General features: G+C 36.2%; 1 pseudogene; it reads right to left on the bottom strand.

Annotated features, from left to right (window-relative positions):
- Positions 1 to 17181: 17181 nt before the first annotated feature.
- Positions 17182 to 19214, bottom strand: LOC145035842 (notchless protein homolog; annotated as a pseudogene).
- Between the last annotated feature and the right edge of the window lie 4720 nt (positions 19215 to 23934).

Here is a 23934-nt window from a genome sequence, read left to right on the forward strand (position 1 = left end):
TTAGGGTTATGTTAGCCATAGCAGCATTTCATGACTATGAAATTTGGCAAATAGATGTCAAAACCGCTTTCTTTAATGGAAAATTGGCTGAAGATGTTTACATGAGTCAGCCCGAAGGTTTTGTCAGCAGCAAGTACCCTAATAGAGTGTGTAAGCTTGAGAAATCCATCTATGGATTAAAGCAAGCACCTCGCAGATGGAATCTTTGCTTTGATGAAAAGGTCAAGGAATTTGGCTTTTCTAGGAGTGAAGATGAATCTTGTGTGTATGTCAAGGCTAGTGGGAGTATAGTTAGCTTTTTGGTATTGTATGTGGATGACATACTACTCATAGGAAACAACATTCCAACCCTGCAGGAAGTAAAGTCCTGGCTTGGGAAGTGTTTCGCTATGAAGGACCTTGGTGAAGCTGCCTATATTTTAGGGATAAGGATCTTGAGAGATCGGAGTAAAAGACTAATTGGACTTAGTCAGAGTACCTACTTGGATAAGGTGCTGAAAAGATTCAGCATGCAGGATTCCAAGAAAGGAGAGTTACCCATCCAGAGTAATGCCAAATTGAGTAAGACACAAAGCCCTAGCACTGAGGCTGAGATAGCAGAAATGAGTCGAATACCTTATGCTTCGGTTGTAGGATCGATCATGTATGCTATGACGTGTACTCGACCTGATGTAGCCTTTGCCCTGAGCATGGTTAGTAGGTTTCAGGGGAACCCTGGCAAGGCACACTGGACTGCGGTAAAGAATATTCTCAAGTACCTACGAAGGACTAAGGACTGGGTCCTTACCCTCGGTGGGAGTGATGACTTGAGAGTTGTAGGGTATAGTGATGCTAGCTTCCAGACTGATAGGGATAATTTCCGCTCTCAGTCAGGCTGGGTCTGTACCCTAAATGGAGGAGCAATTTCTTGGAAGAGTTCCAAGCAAGAGACAGTGGCAGATTCTACTTGTGAATCAGAGTATATTGCAGCGAGCGAGGCGGCAAAGGAGGCTATATGGCTAAAGAACTTCATCGGAGACCTTGAAGTTGTACCAGCTATTAAAGAGCCAATGGAATTTTTCTGTGATAGTGAAAGTGTTGTTGCCTTAGCCAAGGAACCAAGGGATCACGGGAGATCCAGACACATCGACAGAAAATACCATTTTATTAGACATCAAATAGAAGAAGGACTCCTCGTGGCAAAGAGGGTATCATCGGATGAGAACCCAGCAGATCCCCTCACGAAGGGACTGACTCGGGTTAAGCATCTCCAGCATGCTCGGAGCATAGGGCTGAAGGATGATATTAGATTTAGTAGTTAGATAACCTCGAAATTTGTAAAGTGTAATTGACATTAGATGATGAATAAAAGGTGTTTTATTTATGAGTAAAGTGTTGTGATCTGTTGTCAATCGTTTACTATATTTCTTTTGCATGTTTTGACTTCCAGAATAATTTGGTTTGGTATAACATATTATTCAAACCTCCACAGTCGGTCATATGTTGGAAGTAGGTATGAATCAAGACTGTCATGATTGGTTGCAGAGGTCTAAGGTGTTAGACAAGGCTACAACAATCATGAGTGCTCATAAGTTCTGAGCATTGGACTCGACCCACGCTCACTGGAATCACTTCATGGAATTCTATCTCGAGTGATCGTGAGACGGTAATATCATATAATCCTTCAAACCTAGAGATATGATTTGTTACTTACAAGTTGGTTATGCATTGATTGTACGAAAACGCATTGGTAACTCGATGTTATAAATCGTGCTCTTGTGTGTAATTCAATGAGTGGTAGAACAAACATATGAGTCGAAGTTTATCTGTTCCTTCTTGGATTAGAAGCTGATATCTGGGCCCCTCGATGATTTTGTTTTGACCCATGTACCGGGCCCGGTCAGAACTAAGTTGATGTGTTCAATTAAGTTCTTTGTCAAACAAATCGGAAATCGGGAAACAAACTGTTGGACAACAAGTAAGACATTGTTCCATGTATTTGTCCGACTGATATCTAAGAACAGAGGATTATATGATCACTTATCTTAAATGGTGTACCATCATCTTCTCAGTTCCGAGAAACCTTGAAAAGAGCTACAATTACCGATCGGTTCCTGAAGTCATACTTGCAGTAATAGTTATTAGACTTATCCAAGTGGGAGACTGTTGGATAAGGTGTCTAAGTCCATAACTATTTCTGGTATGTACTTGACCCGACCCGGCATGGTCCATTTGGGTTGCATGCCACCATGCAATTGGATAGACTAAATGAGAGAAATAACACTTGGAGATTATTAATATATTATAAGTTCTAATATGTTAATAATATTATTTTATTAGTTTGATCAAGAATTAATTTAGAATTAATTAAGTGATCAAAAGATAACCAATTAAATATATGGGTTGATTATGTAAATCATCCATATCTTGTATAGTGGGCTAAGAGGCTCTATGGATTATTAAGTTGGGTTCCACCCATAGGATGCTCCATGGATGCTCCATGGGAGTTACAAACCCATGGGTCTTGGAAATGAAGAGTCATGACACATTAGGGTTTACATGGTGTAACCCTAGATGTGTCAACACTATATAAGAATCATATTCTCCACCAAAATCGGTTACACTAAGGAAACAAGAGGGCTTGGCCGATTTCAAGAAGTGTGCATTCTCTCAAAAGTCTTTCCAAGAGCATTTGGTGTTGTGTGAAGCATTTGAGGCATCACACTTGGGGTGCTAGGCTCATAAGGTTTCAAGGAACATAAGCAACAACAAGGTAAGTTATTCTATCTATCATTCAAGTTAAAATTGTTCCCCATGTATGCTAGATAGGAATATAGCCTTGGAATTCAACTTTGCATGATAATTAGACAAACATAGATCCAAGGTTATTAGGGTTGCATGTACACTTAGGAAGTGTTAGAATGCTCAAAACCCATCACATCCAACATATTTGTAGATATAAAATACATATACAATTTCACTCATTAAAAAAAACTATATAAAACATCCATTCCACAGTTATCTCAAATAAACAACAATATATAAACACATAGCATGTATTTCATAGAAAATACTTCATATTTATGTGTTAGAAGAAAGTAACTATACACTCACTTGATCGGAAGATGCTCGAACAACACTATGGCTTGTAGAAGTAGTATTCTTCGGTAGATCTGGAAGATCTTTACAAAAACCAGGCTTCTCGCGGGCAGAGCTTCGGCTCGGGAATCTCACTTCTCGGGATCTTCAGGCTTCGGGACTTGATTCGGGTCTCGGGATGAAACTGGGGCTTCGGGGGTACTTCGAGATGGCTATAGAGGGTATCGGGAGTGAGAGAGAGGAGTTGGAGCAACCCAAACTCGACTGGCCCTTCAAATCTCTTTATAGGGAAAAATTTGCCCTTGCCACGTCGTGGTATGATTTACCACGCCGTGGTGGCGGGGTTGTCACTGCATGTGTCATTACAAGTGGGTATCACAGACTCCAAAGCTCCTGCCACGTCATGGCACTTTTACCACGTCGTTGTGGCTGACAATTTTGGCGTTTCGCACCCTGAACTTCAGAAATTCATAACTTTCGCATACAAACTCCGTTTTCAACGTTCTTTATATCGACGCGTAGGTCAGAATATGCTATAAAACTCTCGCTTAGACTCCGTTGGCTAATTTTGACTTTATTTTAATATATTATAAATATATTACTTTTATATTATTTTTAGTAGGCCGGGACAGGAAAACTGCATTATAAATTCATAACTTCTTCATCTGACGTCCATTTCCGCCTATCATTTTATCGTTTCACTACTATTGATGAGATCTTCGATTCTGATTTAGATTGTTTTGGCTAAAAATCACTCGATCTCAAATCAAGGATTCGGACTGCATACTGCTAAGTCAAAACTTTAGAAAAATTATAACTTCCTCACACGAAGTCAGATTTTGACGTTCTTTTTATATATGCTTTTGGTTTAACGTATTCTACGAATTTTGTTTAGATCTCTAAGGCTAAATATTGCTCTAATGTAAATTTACTTTTTACGTCATTCAACGTCGTGCCGGTTCTGTCGCGAAACTTCGACGGGTTATAACTTATTCGTTATAACTTGGATTTCGGCATTCTTTATATGCACGGAATCCTTGTAACATATACTAAAACTTAGTTAAGATTACTCCTTCTAAATTATCTTCCATCAAAAAGTCATTTTTGACGCTTATCGTCTCTAAATTGACTAGCCCGGATCTACGGGTGATACAATTATCTCCCCCTTTGGATGATTAAGTCCCGGAATGATCAACGAAAATAGGGCTTGGATAATGATTCCATACGTTACCTCTTCATCCTAAGTAATAATCATAACTTCCATGTTTCCTCTAATGAGTATTTAACTCTATGGCTTTCTTGACCGAAGACGATGCCTAATTTTGCATCTGCTTATCGTACCATGTTGGACTTTTAATCGTAACCTACGAGTTACAAAATAAATCCTTATTAATGACTCCTTCTTCTTCTTAGGATAAGTACTTTCCTTTATCTATTGTAATAGACCGATAGGTCATGTTCTAATGACCTCTCATCGTATGATGCAACGCTTAGACTCAAGTCTCTTAGAGTTAAATTCCAGAAAGGAATATACCTTCCTTCGTATTCTAATGTGATATAATCACGTTTCAGCATGTAGCATTTCTACCTGCAAACTTCTTTTAACAACGAGCACGATACCAATGATCGCATTGACTACAATCTTCTGACTTACGTCAGATGTTACATCGAACTTGGTTATCTGAACCCCGTAACATACTCACCGTAGCCGGACCCCAATTGGACATGACCACTAGGATCAGAATAACAACTATCTTACTAGTCATTACTGAAACAATGGTAATGACATACCAGAATAAAACAGAATCAATTACTAGCTTCTTGGTAACCTTGTGACTTTCCCCGATCCAAGTGTAAGTCTTGTGCTTCCGATAGTATATGCATCTAATACCTTTCAAACCTACTCATACCTGTCCCAAGTATTGTCCCGCAGTCAACCAAGTCACCATACAAGAAAAATCATACAATCATTCAACACACCAGATAACAAAACTAGGATTTATATTATTCCCTTGAAACTATTACACAAAAGTTCAAGTTCACCCTATACTATGCCTCTAATAGGCTACACCACATGTTACTATTCACGTCGCTAATTTATAACTTGATCTTTAAATAAAAAAATCCTTATTCCTGATTCCTTGCATTGCCATCTGCTTCATCAAGGATCATTTGAAATGCTCTTGCCTTTGGCTTTGGTGGTGCCTCTAGCCTTGCTGCTTGCTTTTTCCTTGGGCAATCTTGCTTAAAGTGCCCCTCTTTGTTACATTCGTAACACACCTTTTTGTTGAATATACATTCATTAGCGTAGTGCCCATACTTTCCACACTTGAAACATGTCACCTTCGCACCACATTTTCCAAAGTGCTTCTTCTTGCATTTATCGAACCACCATGCTTCATCTCTTCCTCCTCCTCCAGACTTCGAGAATTTTCTTTTCTCATTAGAACCTGAAGTTCCTTCCAACTTTCTCTTCTCGCCAACTTCAACCTTGATGGCGGTTCTCCCCTTGATCATATTCTCAACAGACTTGGCAGCCCAAATAGCTGCCTCTAGAGTATGTGCTTGATGCACTGGCACCGCATACTCCCATGGGAGTCCCATTACGTACCGGTCGAATTTTGTCAGCTTGTCTGGGACGATACGCAAAGCAAACTCCATCTTATATGTGAAGGCATTAGTGTATTCATCCACTAAGATGCTGCCTTTCTTCAATATTAGAAATTTTTTCTCCAACTCTAGCAGGTTTTGGGCCGAGCAGAACTTGCGCTTGCACTGCACCAAGAACTCTGTCCAGGTTAGTTGTAGTGGCTCATTAGGGATTAGGATCTTCCCCAAAGTGTTCCACCAACGAACAGACCCACCCCTGAACTGACGTACTGCGAAAGTGGTCTGCAACTTGCCTCTGCAACCACACGTCATGAAGGCTAGCTCCATTTCTGATATCCAATCAATAACTTCGATCGGATCCTCCTTTCCAGTGAAGGTCGATGGTTTGCAAGTTAGAAAATCCTTATACTTGCATCCCATTCCATCATTCCTTCCATTCTAGTTGTATTGCCTAACTATCGGTGGGTTGGCTTGACCAACAGATGCACTGAAGTTTCCTTCTTCCGAGTGCCCTTCATTTAATTCAGGCTCTTCCACTTGAATTGACAGTTCTTCACGATTCTGTTGAAGCAACTGCCTGGTCTCCTCCATCTGACGATCCAACATCGTTTGAATCATCATTTTTACACCAGCCATCGTTATTGGCTCAGGTGCAGCAGCTACAACAAGTATTTGTTCAATCACTGGTGGTTGATTCCTGTTTTCATTTGCATTTCCAACTCCACTTCTGGTTCTTACCATTTTTGATCTACACACTGAATATGGTGAATTCAGATCCTCAATCACGATAGATAATTAAGTCATCCTTATCACTCCGAACATGCTAGTTCTAATATCATAATCATATGCTTAGAATCCTACACACATAAGGTTTCCAGATCCGGTCGGCAACAGACAATAGATCCGAACAAATAATATCCTATATGGAAAACATATAACATTTAGCACATAAAAACATTTTAGGAATCATTCCTAAAATATACTAGTGCTCGTGTCAATTTAGGTGTACTACCTAGCATATTTTAGACACACACCTCATGATCATTACTTAGCATTTTAAGTTTAAGTCTAGAAATTTCCTACAAAATTCCTAGTCCGGTTAAACTAATGCTCTGATACCAACTGTGACATCCCCAATTTCACGGCCAGAAAAGACCGATTTTTTATGCTTTGTTATATAAATCAGTGTATTCGTTTAAAGAAAACGGTTGCGGAATTTGTTCCCAAAACAAAATATGATAAGAATTTATCAAAGCCTTTCTTTAAAGAAATGTATTTTCATTAAATAACAAAATCTCAGGATGTCATGTTCCGATACAGAAAAAAGCATAAACAATATAAAATAGACCTTACAACAGTTATTTATAACTACTGATCTATAATACAAAATCTCTCGTCAAGTCCACCAACTTATACTCTTGTGCCATTACCCGTAATGCAAAGAAAACTAAGTGGGTCAGGCTTGGGAGCCTAGTGAGCATATAGGGTTTTCGATCCACAATAATATAATTATTATATTCAATCATCAAACAATCAACCCAATTACCCATCCCCATTATCTTATTTATTTCTCAAGGTTTTACCCTATTAATCAACTATCCTTCCTTCATTCATTCCTAAGGATTGACCTAAGGAATCAACTCAAACTTCCAATGATACAGAAGGAAAATATGCCAACATTATCCTTTAAGCGCCTCTGCCAGGATTACGGCATTCACTATTAGGTGCATCTGCCAATATTATCCTTAAGCGCATCTGCTACTATTATGACATTTTCTTTTAGGTGCATCTACCAATATTATGCTTAAGTTCATCTACTAGTATTATATCATTCTCTATTTGGTGCATCTACTAATATTATGCTTAAGCGCATCTGTTAGCATTAAGTCATTCTCTATTTGGTGCATCTACCAATATTATGCTTAAGCGCATCTGCTAGCATTAAGTCATTCTCTATTTGGTGCATCTACCAATATTATGCTTAATCATCTTTCATACCTCATCATTTACCTCATCATTTTATCACATACCAACTATCTCATCTACCCATGTTCTATCCAACATATTTGTAGATATAAAATACATATACAATTTCACTCATTAAAAAAACCTATATAAAACATCCATTCCATAGTTATCTCAAATGAACAACAATATATAAACACATAGCATGTATTTCATAGAAAATACTTCATATTTATGTGTTAGAAGAAAGTAACTATACACTCACTTGATCGGAAGATGATCGGACAACACTACGGCTTGTAGAAGTAGTATTCTTCGGTAGATCTGGAAGATCTTCACAAAAACCAGGCTTATCGCAGGCAACGCTTCGGCTCAAGAATCTCACTTCTCGGGATCTTCAGGCTTCGGGACTTGATTCGGGTCTCGGGATGAAACTGGGGCTTCAGGGGTACTTCGAGATGGCTATAGAGGGTATCGGGAGTGAGAGAGAGGAGTTGGAGCAACCCAAACTCGACTGGCCCTTCAAATCTATTTATAGGGAAAATTTTTCCCTTTCCACATCGTGGTACTGTCCAACTCCCAAAACAGAACGGCGGAAACGTTCGGGGGTGGTTGACGTCATGCGTAGTATCACAACAATTGTATCATTGCAAGCACAGTAAACACAACTAGACATTGAATACACATGTGAAAAAGGTTTACATTGTTTAATATGTAGTTTTGTTCTTATGAAAAGTAAAATAGAAAGGTGCGACTCTAACGCTTCGACTTCTCCGAACTCCTGGAAATACCTATCTACTAATTCCCTGAGAATACAAGCACTTTTGAAAATATATCAGCATAAAGCTGGTGAGTTCATAAGCATTTAGTTTTGGTGGAAAAGTGTTCTTTGAATCCTTTTAAAAAGTGTTCTTTAAGAAAATCCTATATTTTCTAATGAAAAGCGTGTTTGGAAAACCCATTCCTTCCATGACTTCCAGATTCATACAAGATAGTACAATCCAAGGAGTCGTGAAAGGAATATGAATATCCATTAATTTCATATTAAACAATCTGTTTTTGAGTAGCCGGGTTATCCCAGAAAATTCCTATATTTTCCTTAAAGGTTGATAATTGATTATCCGTTCTAAAATGAGGTGTGCAAGTATCTACCATACTCGAAAAGCAGTTTTCTTTTAAAAACCCTGGTTACACCCAGAGAGGTATATTAGCCTTATTATATAAATAATACTAAATAAAAGAAAACCGTGATGAACTAAGTCCTGAAGGTATTATTAGTAATACCCTCCAGTAATCTATCGGTTATTACTTTGAGGTTAGTTCATTTGATTCATTATTACAAATGTATATTCATGCTATCTAGGCTTTGAGTTTCATGACCATAACTGACTGGATATGGCCCACAATGCCCGATATCCTTAATGACTTTGTCACCCGCAGACCTGACGCTCTAACTGTAGCTAGCAGTGAGGTGCGGGATTATCAGTCCCGTATAGATCTATACACAACAGTCACACTCTCCCTACAAGAGACTCTGGTCACGAGTGCTAGTCCTCCACTGTGTTTCTTGTGGTGACTGTTACCAAGGACGTGTCTTAAACATAGCATAACAAATTTACAAGTAAAAATACCGAAAATCCTGTTTATGATTTGCATGAATCCTTTATAAAATAATACATTTTACTATATGATTCACAAGTTCTTTGTTCTAGTTTTGAAAACTGTTTCTACGTGTTGATTTCTTAATCGGTTGGTAAAAATGTTTTCTATGTTAAAAGCATACTGAAAATATAATTATCTTAAATGAAATAATATATTTTGAGCACAAGTTTTCTTGTACTTTTGCTTGTATTCCCCCTGAAAACATGAAAAACTCGGAAAAAGCGTAGGGGTATGAACTCACCTCGGGTGATTTGAATGAAGGATCGACACAAAATTTTGGATGTTCAAGTGAAGCCTTGAACATGCTTTGATCCTAATTAACATGTAATGACACATAACAGAGTCAAATGAAGGTATTTCATCACTAGATGTGATGAAGAACCACTCTAAGAACTTGGGACTACTCGCACTAAGTGTTAGAACCTTAAAGGATTGCATGAGGGGAGTGTATGGCCACCTTTAAGGTGTGTGCAGCCATGGGTGTGCGGCGGTACACTTATGATGGAAGGTATTCTTGGGGTGTTTCAAGGTCCATACTTGTAACGCCCATAGATCCGGGCTAGTCAATTTAGAGACGATAGGCATCAAAAAATGAATTTTTGATGAAAGATTATTTAGAATGAATAATCTAAACTAAGTTATAGTATATGTCACAAGGTTTCCGTGCACATAAAGAACGCCGAAATATGAGTTATAACGAAGAAGTTATGACATGTCGAAGTTTTGCAGCAGAACCGGTACGACGCTGAATGATGTAAAAAGTGAATTTACGTTAGAGTGATATTTAGCCTTAGCCATCTAAACAAAAGTCATAGAGTTCGTTAAACCATGAGCGTGCATAAAAAGAACGTCCAAATCTGACTTTGTATGAGGAAGTTATGATTTTTCTAAGTTTCGACTTAGCGGTATGCAGCCCGAATACTCGATTTGAGATCTAGTGGTTTTTAGCCGGAACAATCTAAACGAGAATCGAATATCTTGTTAATTGTAGTGAAACGATGAAAATATAGGCGAAGATGAACATCGGATAAAGAAGTTATGATTTTATAACAGAGTTTTCCTATCCCGGCCTACTAAAAATAAATAATCAAAATAAAGTCAAAATTAGTCGACGGAGTCTAAACAAAAGTTGTAGACCGTAGTCTCACCTACGTGGGGATATAAAGAACGTAGAAAACAGAGTTCGTATGACGAAGATATGAATTTTTGAAGTTTATTAAATATTTTCGATATTTAATTTAATTATAAATTAACCGATATTATCCATGGGGGGAATCAGCGATCTGATCCACATTACGCCCAGCGTAATGCAGATTTACGCCCAGTGTAAATGGGTTTCCAGCCCCCTATAAAAGGGTGTCGAGGGAAACCGAATTCTTTGCTCATTTTTTCCCTTTTTCTCACGTTTTTGCATCGTTTTTCGTGGAAGAAATATCCCGAAGCCCCGGTATCAATCCCGAGCCCCGAAACAAGTCTCGAAGCCCTGAAGATCCCGAGAAGTCAAATTCCCGAGCCGAAGCTCTGCCCGCGAGGAGCCCGGTTTTTGTGAAGATCTTCCAGATCTACCAAAGAATACTACTTCTACAAGCCGTAGTGCTGTCCGATCATCTTCTAATCAGGTGAGTGTGTGGTCACTTTCTTCTAACGCATAAATATTAAGTATTTTCTATGAAATACATGCTATGTGTATAATATATTGTGGTTTATTTGAGATGATTGTGGAATTGGACGAATTATATAAGTTTTAATGAGTTAAACTATATATGTATTTTGTATCTAAAAATATGTTGGGTAGAACATGAGTAGATGAGGTTGTTGGTAGGGGATAAAAGGTGGGTTGGACCATGAGATAAAAGGATAAAGAGATAAACTTGTTTTAGATCCGAGAGTATGGATCAGAGTAGGAGGTTAGATTTAGATCCAAGGGTATGGATCAGATCAAGAGGTTAGTTTTAGATCCGGGAATATGGATTAGGTAATGAGGCAAATTTAAGATCCGGGAGTACGGATTATGTATTTTAGAACTACGTATTCATCCGATAAGGTATAATGTGTATAGTCCCTTTTAGGAACATGGTTTTAATACGAGTATTGATTATAATATGTATGTGAAGTATTTGTCATTGTCCGAAATACGAGTTGGATATATTTGATAATATACAAAGTGCGAATATGATATGGTTCAATATGTGTTAAGATGTGTATATATGATACTATTACTTAAAACCTTGTGTTAAGTATACACTAGTTAGCATTTCCTAAACGGAGATAGTATCAAAAAAATTGATTATAAACATTGTAGGTTTGCCTAGTGATGGGTTAAGACTTAAACGGGATGTTTAGTTCAATTAAGATTGGACTTTGGGTAGTCTCTTATTAAGAGTACGTGTTGGGTGAGATTGATGATCGGTGGAGTACGTCCTACGTACAGAAGTACATTTTATGTACAAAGTATTTTTCAAAGCTCTGTGTCTTGGGTGCTGCTTGTGCCAGGGTACTATTATGTTCTCGGGTACGATTCTTTCGCATACCAAAGTACTATAATGTGCCAGAAGTACTATCATGTACAAAATCTTTTTGACAATTTTGTGTGTCGGTTATGGGAGCGTACGGGAGTACTCTAGTAGTATTTCCCCATACTTTTATTTTGAGAGAGCTTTGGAGTCAGCGTTTCTTTTATGAGGTGATCGACTGAGCTTCATATGTCAGCGTTTTCTTTCATGAAGTAATTAAGGGAACTTCGTAGACTGCCTAGTAAAGTGTGTCGGTAATAGACCATTGCTAGGTATGTTTGGTGTTATATTGTTGGATAGGGTGCGTCTGGGGGTTAAATACCTCATGTATTCAGGCCACTGCTAGGCAAAGTTCGATGCTGGGATAGGTAGAGTTTGGGGGTATAATACCTCATGATAGTCGGACCATACCTAGGCATTGTTATCTAGATAACTACCCCTGACTTAATTGTCTTGTAGTTCTTTCTTTTACGAACGAAGGTTCGTGGTGAAACTTAATTCCATTCCCCTCATTTGATGTCTTTATTGATCCTCGTTTGCTGCCAGGGAATTTCCGAAGCACCTTCGTCAGTTTGTGGTTCATATCGATTCCTTAGGCTAGATCTCGTAAGATCATTGTATAGGGTCAGTATGTGGGGATCGACGGGATGGGATATATTGTTTTAGAAATATAATTTATATGTGTCTATAACATTAGTGGTTTCACAAGATCGAGATATACTTTATTATCACGTTGTTTAAACTAAGAGCTTTCATTCTCTGTGTTTCTTAGGTGATTAGGTTCACCAGAGATATTCGAACTAAGTGTTCATTAGATATTTGAACTTAGTGTTCATCAGGGATAATTGAACTAAGTGTTCATTAAGTGTTTGTGAACTAGGTGTTCATTGGGTAATATTGGAACTATCTGTTCATTAGGTGTTCTTGAACTAGGTGTTCATTAATTATTGCGAATTGTGTGTTCACCAGAGATAATCTAAGAACCTTGGTAGCACTAGACTTTTTGCCAGTTCCTTAGGGCAATCCTTAGGAATGAATGGGAGAAGGGTAATTGGTTCTTAGGATAAATCTTTAAGAAATAAATGGTGATAATGGGGGTGGGTATTTGAATTGATTGTTTGATAATTAAATATAATAATTATATTATTGTGGGTTGAAAACCCTATATGCTCACCAAGCTCCCAAGCCTGACCTACTCAGTTTTCTTTGCATTATAGATAATGGCACAAGAGTATAAGTTGGTGGACTTGACGAGAGATTTTGGATTATAGGCCAGTAGTTATGAATAACTGTTGTAAGGTCTATTTTGTTCTGTTTATGCTTTTGGTCTGTATTGAACATGACATCCCTATATTTTGTTATATAATGAAAATACATTTCTTTACAGAAATGCTTTGATAATTTTTATCATATTTTGTTTTGGGAACAAATTCCGAAACTCTTTTATTTAAAAGATTACTGTGATTTTATAAAAACAAAGTATAAACAAATCGGTCTTTTCTGGCCGAGAAATTGGGGATGTCACAATACTTGCAACCCATGGAGTGTTCTTGGTCCGAACTCAATTGTAGTGCAAGTTAGGGGTCCTAGAAGTGTGTTTATGGTCCTAGAATGAGTATGTAGTCGCACACTTGGGTGTGCTGCTGCACAAGGGTGTGGGCGGCCATACACAGGTGTGGGCGGTCATACACCCCACAAAAATGTCCAAATTGGCATTTCCAAAGTGTAGAAAGGCTATAGTCATGTCTAACTTGAGGATAAAAGTCAAACTCTCACTTTGGAGGGTGTTTCAAGAGTGTGCAGCCAACCTTATGAAGGTGTGCGGTCGCACTCCTTCAAGGGATGAAGAACATGATGAATATTGATGAATCAAGGCTTATATGAAGTGGTTCTTCAAGTATAACAAGCTAAGGGATGGATTACTCACGTTTTTGAAGCCTTGGGAGGGTTTGCGGTTAAAGAGTCTTGAGAGAAAAGGTGTTGTGTTCTGCCAGGACGTTAAAGGAATGAAAGGAAAGGGGTCTACCCTTTATATAGGGTGGGTGTGCTGCCTAGAAAGGAGTGTGCTGCCAGTAGGTGTGTGTGCGGCCGCACACCCATGTGTACGGCTGTACACTCCCTCTAATGGTGTGTATGGCCCTGTTTTGACAGTATACGACTTGCTGACTCATTCCTAAACTCAACCTTGGTCATACTCAAGCTTAGAATCACTTAAATGAATCCTCAAACAATGCCAAAAGTCAAGAAAACATGTTTAACTTTGATTGAAATAACTAAGTGTGCGAGACAGAAGTTTCGGGTTGTCACAGGTACGGTCTACCACGTCGTGGTGGCTGGGTCGTCACTGCATGCATCATTGCAAGTGGGTCTGATAGACTCCAGAGCTCTTGCCACGTCGTAGCACTTTTACCCTGTCGTGGTGGCTAACAGTTTTGGGCCCCCCCCCCCCCCCCCGAACTTCAAAAATTCATAAATTTTGCATACAAACTCAGTTTTCGACGTTCTTTATATCGACATGTAGGTGAGAATATGATCTACAACTCTCTTTTAGACTCCGTTGGCTAATTTTGAATTTATTTTTAATATATTATAAATATATTACTTTTATATTATTTTTAGTAGGCCGGGACAAGAAAACTTCGTTATAAATTCATAACCTCTTCATCTGACGTCTGTTTCCACCAATCTTTTTATCGTTTCACTACTATCGATGAGATCTTCGATTCTCATTGAGATTGTTTCTGCTAAAAATCACTCGATCTCAAATCGAGGATTCGGGCTACATACTACTAAGTCGAAACTTTGGAAAAATCATAACTTCCTCATACGAAGTCAGATTTGGGCGTTTTTTTGTATGCACACTTTTGGTTTAAATTATTCTATGAATTTTGTTTAGATTTCTAAGGCTAAATATGGCTCTAACGTAAATTCACTTTTTACGTCATTCAGCGTCGTGCTGGTTCTGTCGCGAAACTTTGACGGGTCATAACTTCTTCATTATAACTCGGATTTCGACGTTCTTTATATGCACGAAATCCTTCTAATATATACTACAACTTAGTTAAGATTATTGTTAGAAAAAGGGATGAATAGATTGCTTGGATTCTCTGAAAGTCGTGATTCACTATCAAATTGAAGTATTTCGATGGTACAGATCGAACACTCAATTGGATGAAATTCAGAGAATGAAATTTAAGAATGTATATGAAAATGTTCTTCAACATGTACCAGAATATTGACCAAAAAACGGATATATCAATACTGTCTGAAAACTGTCAACAGACAGTTACAAACTGTCATAAAACTACCAAACTGTCATTAAACAGATGTCATGGAACACTCAGCTCGATCCCAGCCAGGGGCTCTGCCCCTTGGACCCCGCCAGGGGCTATCGTCCCTGGGACCCCGCTCCCAGGGGCGTTGCCCCCGAACCCCCGTTCGTTTAGGGGCTTCGCCCCTAAACAACAATATACTTTAAATCTTGAAAAACTTGAACAAGTGTGCACTCCTACACCATCCTAACTTGTTCAATATTCAACAAGATCACTTTTGGTCAACAAATTTAATCCTATTACACTTAAATAATATTTGATGATATCAAATCACCAACAATTACTCCTTATAAATAATCTTCCATCAAAGAGTCATTTTTGATGCTTATCATCTCTAAATTGACTAGCACGGATCTACGGGACTTACAGTAACAAGAAGATACGAGACCCTAACGATGCTTATATATGACCCAGAACCCTAAAAATTTGGGTTTTCATGCTTCCCACGTAGGCCCTGCATGCGAGGTGTACGCCCAGTGTACTAAGGTGCGCCCTAGTACACTTAGCGTACACACATACGCACAGTGTACTCCTCAAGTCCCAAATTATACCAAAATGCCACTATAAGCCCTTTTGTACTCTTTTTTAATCTTATGGACCAAAAATGCAATATAATTCAATTATAGGGTCAAAATTAGAACTACCTCATCATTGGGATATAACAAAATTCAAGAACGAGTGGTTAGGATCGTATCCCTATGTGTCACAAAATATGATGACCTTATTTGAACCCAACCTATTTATATATATATATATATATATATATATATATATATATATATATACATGTTAGATGCCATTTTATGCATCTTATATGGTATTTTTTATTATCTTTTAGCATCATATTTTGTACATTTGCATGTCATTTATTTAAATAATGGTTAGCTCATGTCTTTTGTTAGAATTTTCTTATTGCTCTTGTTTTATGTCAATTTTAGATAATTCGAGTGGAGCAATGCTTTGGGAGCAATTGGATACGTTGAGGAATGCTTGAAAGATTATTTGGTCAAGAAGCATTCGATCGAATTAATCATACGAAGATAGAATCTGCAATCTAAAGATAGAGGATGTTGTTGACAACTTTGACCCCTATCTGTATTTTCACTATATCTCATGAATCGTAACTCTGATTGACGAGATTCAAAATGTTTTGAAAACTAGACAAAATCACTATTACAAAAACACCCTTTTACGACACGCAATGTGTGTCATAAAATGCTTAGACGACATGCAAATGTGTTTCAAGGAAGGCCCTATCATAACGAAAGATGACATGCTTTTATGTGTTGTCTATTTATGACATTCATTAAAGATGCGCAACTACAACACATATTTACGATGCTCATTTACGACATGCAATGCGTATCAAGGAAGACCCTGTCATAAAGGAATACGTAATGCATTTGCATGCCGTAACCTTACGATTGGTGTTTAGGACACGCATTGTATATCATTAAAACCCCTGTCATTAATGAAGATGAAACGCATTTGTGTATCATAATTTTAAATGTTTTAAATATATATATATATATATATATATATATATATATATATATATATATATATATATATATATATTATAGAATTACTAATTTTCAAATTAAACAACAGATTGAAATTATCATAATACAAAATAAAATACCATACATAAGAATGATAATTCATTTCAAAAAATATCATATGTCAAATACAAATAATCATTCCAATACTGTTTATTATAAAAAAAACAAAACACAACATTAAAAGGAACTCGTGAGAAAGTTCTCCTTTGGTAGTCTCCATGGAAGTGTTATGCCTTGCAACTTCACCGATCACATAAGGAGCATCAACTCCATGGACACATTCAAGTATCTCTTTAGAGCATCGACAAGAAAAACGGTGAGTTTTGGCTTTTAAAAGTTACTTATTGCTATAAAAAGTTACATGTTGTTGTTATGAGTAAAAAAATCACATTGGCCATATTGATAAAAAAGAGTAAAGTATGTTTTGATTAACAAAATGAAGAAACATAAAACTAGTACCTATTGATGATCTGTCAATCGAGTTTTGGGACGCTTGTCTTTAGAAGGTTCCCAGAGGAACATAGTGAAATCATCACTACCTGAAACTAACCTCCCCCCCCCCCCCCCCCCCCCATCTTATTGTATCTCTCTAAAGCTGCCTATTATATATATATATATATATATATATATATATATATATATATATATATATATATATATATATATATATATATATATATATATATATATATATTCAATTCTCATACCAATAAATGAGTACTAAAAACACAAAAAGAAACATCAATTTACCTCTTTCATCTCTTCTGGAGATGAATATTGTTTACGTGCATGATCAAAAGTTCCAGTCCTTAAAACATACTCATTACTTAATGCCAAAGAATTCACCCAATGTCCATGACCCCATAATTTAAAAAAAAAAATACAAAACATTTACAGATTAATACATGTATGACTGAACACGAATTATTTAGCTTGTGTCATTTTGTGGTTTTTACGTATTAGTTATTATTATACCTTTAACTCATGAATCAATTTTCCTTGAGTGGTTTCCCATAGTTTGGTTGTCTAATCTTGAGATCTGTATCATGTAAAATGTTGTTCGCTTTTGTAATTTCCATTTATTGGTATAATTTTAGTTTGGAACAAGATATGATATATAAATAAATATCATGTGTATATGAATCCATCTGCACCCCACTTTACACAAGGGATTGCAAGAGTATGACCACTTAGGATAACAAAGTGACGACATGGAGATCGAAGCTGTACTGGTTCCCAGGATATACCAGTTATCCATTTCTTGTGGCCCTGAAATTTTATGTATTAATGTGAGATGAAAACATATAAAGTAATCAAATAACAAGATTGACAGATGGATAAAGAGAGCATATAATTACAGTAAGCAGATTGCCAAAAGCTTTGCCTGTCCGTGGGTCCCGGATTTGGATTTCTCCGTACTGACTTCCACTACATAGAGAACCCAATTCTTGTGCCCTGAATGGATATATCAAAATAGAACCATTTGCTTTTGGATTATGAAGTGATGATAACAGCCATCATATTCACTACATAGAACTTGATTTTGTAAATGTTCTTTTTATCTCTTTAAAGAAAGTAAACTTATTATGATGGTTTCTAACCTGTATAGGTGAACATAGGTATTTGGGTCTTCAAGTCCCATAGTTGGACAGTTGTGTCACCTAAACGACTAGGTAATTATTTTCCATTAGGGCTAAAGACAACTGAAAGTACAGCCTATGTATGACCTACAAACAAAAAATTAGAAGAAATGAAATAATAACGTATTGGGTTGTATTTGATGGGGATAAAATGAACGCATTGTGGTCGAATTCATCTTCAAAAGATGTCCACCAATTGAAATTTATTAGCAAAGTGTTAAAAAGGTACACCCAATTGTAGAATAGCAACGATTAACTGGACGAATGTAGAAGACTGCTTGTGGTTGACACACTATTGTGACTACCTTCTCTACAGGAACTGAAGGAGGTAGAAATAATATTTCATGATTCAACAAGAGTTGATATAACATTCAAGACGATATTATACTTGAATTTATAGGGCTTCTTTTTACCTTACTTCTTTTGCAAATAATCTCCTACTTGTATATCAAGCTCTGGATTGAATATATATATATATATATATATATATATATATATATATATATATATATATATATATATATATATATATATATATATATATATATATATATATATATATATATATATATATATATATATATATATATATATGGCAGCTTTTCATCCTGAAACAACGGAAAAGGATTCACAGTCATGGGGAGATACCAATTCCAAAGCTACGCATTTAAATTGAAAGTTTAGTAGAAATGATAGAATAAATCGTAAATAAGAAGGGTTTACATTGTTGAGCAACTTGTTAGCAATCTGTTGAAGCTCCTTCGGGCCAACGCTTTGGGCAAGATACATGGAAGCACCGAGCAACGTTCCCTCCAGGTCAACTAATATACTAAATAATGAAGATAGAATCATATTAACTAGTATGTATCCACGTTAAACAATATCTTCATCAACTCCTCTAAAGCATGAGCAAGTTGGCTTTTAGCATGTTTAATTTTGTTCTTCTAATGTTAATATTTATGAGAATCTATGAGAATCTTTTAAATCAAAATACTACAACGAAAGTAAACAGGGAGAAGATTGAAAGTACAATTTTCAAGGGGTAGAATCGTCCGGGCTACTTTTGAAGTTTCTTTTGTTCCCACGCCTCCCATGAATTCCCAATCTTTTCAAGAAACAATGGTTTAAATTCTTGAATTGCATCAGACTTATTCAATTCTTCCAAATTAATTCCTATGGTTATCTAGACATGAAGTGGAGAAGCGAGTCAATTGAAACTTCCAAAATTATGTGAATCGGTGTACATAGGAAGTCGAATTATTGGATTGATGAGGAATTAAATGGTGCCTGGTGAGTGGTTGTAGATGGTGGTGGCAGAGATGCGATAAGGTTGTAAAGATAAGACATCGAGATCGAGAATCGATTTCAGTTTCCTTGAGGATGGGGTGAGAGAGTTGCAAACGGTGATGGTGGATGAAGTGTTGGTCAATAAGGTTGGTACATTGTTGTTGTGTGAGGCCTGAAGAGTCGATGTGGGTTGGAGGTAGTGGAGGTGGGTATCAGGCGAGGTTTTACGGTTTCTTTTGATCGAAGAGGATTTTAGGGACTTAAAAAATATGAAATTATCGATCTCGTACACACCAAATACCAATTCCGAAAAATCGAATATCTGGAAGTCAAAAATATGATTTCAGGAACGTCACAACTAAAAATCGCATATCAAGAAGCCACAAAATGCTTTTAGGGTTTCTTTTGAATGAAGATGATTTTATAACATACGAAGAAGGAGGAGGAGAGTATCAGGCGGGGTTTTTTATTTTTTGGGATTTCATTCCCCCCTTGGCAATTAAAAAAATTGGAGAACACACATTCATGGAAAATATTATAAAACAACAGTTTTAGATGACATGCTTTTTATGATAGGTACCCTCCTTGTTTTTAATTTTTTTTGTTGGACATTAATTTTAGAGCACGCATAAATGCATGTCCTCTATCCTTAAAATTTTGGAAAATAGACATTAATTTTTAGGGCACGAACAAATGCATGTCCTCTATCAGTGTGTGTCATTGTTTGTATGTCATTAAAGGCTGTTTCCCAGTAGTGAATTTGAGACAACTTTCATGTTTGTGAAAAAGGCAAAATCTGAAATTTTTTGGCCGAAAAACGTGATCGCATGTATGATCTCATGTTTTTCCTGCGATAGCATGTTTGCCACGAAGCATCCCAGGGTCAAAATAAGTCGTCTGGAAGTCATCTGAATTAAAAACTTAATACATGCGATCAGAACTTCCCTCTATGCGATCACAACTTTGCCAAAAAAAAAGCCTAGAATAGCATCCTACTTCATTAAAAAAGTCCCGAGACGTGTTTTTTCTTAAAAAGATGTGATCACAACCTAGCCCTATGCGATCACATGTATTGTTGTTTTTTCTGTTGGGCGTATAAATAGACCCACATAACATTCCAGTAAAGAGAATTGATACACAATTCAACTCCAGAGGCTCCAGACAACGACAAAGACGATTTGGAGGCGTTTCTTCTTCGATTTCAATGATTTCTACAGATCTGAACACTACGATCATCTCCTTCAATTAAATTAGTAAGATTATTTATATGATGTCTCTTTTCATCTATTTTCATCAAATTTTAGCCATGTCTGGATAAAACCCTAGTTTTCAGTTCTACATTAGACTAGTACCTCTCATGTGATTGATCATTGAATCTGTTTTTTGATTTGTATTTCTATCTAGATTCTTCAGTTTTGTTCTTAATGAATGTGTGGTTTTAAAATTTTGTTAGTCTGATCACCTAGTTAGGGTTTTATTATTCCACTTAATCAGTTAATAGAATCTATAATTGTTCTAATTAATTGGTAATAAGTAACAAGGAATAAATTGATTCCGTGTTTGGGATTTGACTATAAACTGAAAAATCATACATTTACGCTTCCGAGCTTGTGAGAAGTATTAGGTATTGTTGGGAATTTTACATAGAACTTAATGTCATTTTTCTGATTTAATTAAGAGCTTGTTTAACTGAACTGTAAAAAGTTAGGGTTAATTCTAAGAGGTTGTTTTAATTAACTAATTTAGGTAAAAGAGAAATTTTTAGAGCTTGTTAGTTTTTATTAGTACCAGCTTAGATAAAACGCATCTCAAATATTCAGATATGGGTTAGTTGCATGATTAGGAAAGTCGCAGTAGAGCTGAAACCATTTCTAATATTGATTTTCATTTAATTTTAATATCACTGCAAATTTTCGTTTTTAGTTTTAATCAAAACCCCCTTTTTTAATTTATGTTTTGACTAGAATGTGCCTGATGCAAAAATATAATGACTTTTAGGTTGTGTCCCAAAGGATTCGACCCTACTTCCCTATGTTATATTTTTAATGCAACCAGTAGTGATAAAAGTTTATTTGATTAATACATTTGCAACAACGTGTTAACAAATTGGCCTATTGTCGGGGACACGATACTGCTAATTGTTTTGTTCCAAAATCTTTACGTACAGGTAATTTAGTCTTCAAACATGGCCGAGCCAACGACCTTAAAAAAGGTGGCTTTCCAGGAGGCAACCCGATGAGTAGTTATTAATTTATTTTACGCTTTCAATAAAGATATGGTCGTAGTTCCAAGCAAACTTGCAGAAAACAGAGGATCTACAGAGTTACTTAAATTCAGATTTTTCGCTGGATCTTCGTCAAAATCAATATTTATGCAATTTTATCAGGTATATTCATTCCTAGCTGCACATTTTCTGTGTTTATATGCTTTATTGAGTTGTTTATTCCTCTCTAAGCATTAAGGACAATGTATTATTTTAAGCTTAGGGAGGGGTTAGTGTAAATTTTAACATTTTTTTGTTAAAAATTTTAATTTTTCAGTTTTTAGGTTAAAAGAATTGCAAATTTTATTTTTCTTTTTGCATTTTATTTTTTGCATTTCATTTGCATATAAAAAATTCGAAAATCCAAAAAAATAAATAAATTCCTTTTTGGTTTTCTACATCTATAAAAAAATGAAAAAAAAACCCCAAAAAATTTTATTTGTAGTTATTTTTATTTTCTGCATTTTTAAATTATTAAAAATCTTTTAGAAATTAAAAATTTAGAAATATATGAGATGTGGATGTTGTTTACATTCAATAAATACATTCACATTAGAGACATACATTTACATTCGATTGATCTGCAAAAATGGAAAATGAAAATCCGAAGCGTCCGGGTCTTTATTGGAAGTCTAAAATCAGATGTCATAACTAAGGGACCCAAACACCGTAATCTAAGACCCCAGCCATAGAAAATAAAAAAAAAATAGCATACTGACACATTTTTGTGGGCAGTAATAATAGCTTTCATGATTTGCTTTTGAATATTTAAAAAGAATCTTTATCGACAACTCTAAACCCATAGAACATGGACCTATTTGGTGACATGCGTTACCCTCGTGGTAACAGAGAGCCCTTATTTCAGATCCACACAATCAAGAAGGAAGAGAGGGTACAACTGTCATATCTAGTACCCAAATCAAAATTTCAAACACTTACTTAGAGAAATCTCAAGAAATTCAAAAGTTGATGGAAGAACTCAAGCCAAAAACAAAGATACAAATTGAAGTTCAATCAAATCAGAAGCCATCTCAAAGTTAAATTTGGCGAATGAAGAAATGCGTGATTTGATATCGGTGGCTCTTGAAAAAGTGAAAGCATAGGAGCTAGGCCCTATGGGTGGCCCACTGCTTCAACGAAAGATGATTCGCCGTGACTGATTCTGAAGGATGTGTCGATTCTTATTCTTGACTATCTAGTCTTAATGACATGAGATCCTGGACTGTGTGGTTTTTTCTCACAAAGATAATTAAGGTGTAAAGTTTAAATAAAACTATGGCTGGACTATTGGGTTACACCGTTTCATGTTATTCCTCACTTTGAGATTCTATGATACATGAAAGGTAGCAAGATGGTCGTCTAGGTGGTACTAATTAGAATTCCCTCGATGTAAAGTTTGATCGTAATATGTATGTATGTATGTATGTATGTATGTATGTATGTATGTATGTATGTATGTATATATGTATGTATGTATGTATAATGGGAATTATTTTTATTTTCTTTTATTTTATTTGAATTCTATTCATTTAAATCTTTCCATTTTTTATAATGTTTTATTCTTTTTCTTACTTGAGGGCAAGTACGGTTTAAGTTTTAGGAGATTTGTTAGATGCCATTTTATGCATCTTATAGGGTAGTTTGTATTATCATTTAGCATCATGTTTTGTACATTTGCATGTCATTTATTTAAATAATGTTCAACTCATGTTTTTCGTTAGAATTTTCGTACTGCTCTTGTTTTATGTCAATTTCAGATAGTTCGAGTGGAGCAACGCTTTAGGAGTAGTTGGATGCACGTTTGGAGCTTAAAATGGAGCTTGGAACTGAAGGAGTATGTTGCGGAATGCTTGAAAGATTATTTGTTTGAGAAACATTCGATCGAATTAATCATACGAAGATAGAATCTGCAATCTGAAGCTAGAGGATGTTACTGGCATCTTTGACCCCATGTCAGTATTTTCACCATATATCATGAAACGTAAGTGAAATTGATGAGATTCAAAATGTTCTAAAAATTAG

Source organism: Lactuca saligna, chromosome 3 (genome assembly GCF_052625555.1).
Source record: "Lactuca saligna cultivar CGN05327 chromosome 3, ASM5262555v1, whole genome shotgun sequence".
In the NCBI taxonomy this organism is placed as follows: domain Eukaryota; kingdom Viridiplantae; phylum Streptophyta; class Magnoliopsida; order Asterales; family Asteraceae; genus Lactuca; species Lactuca saligna.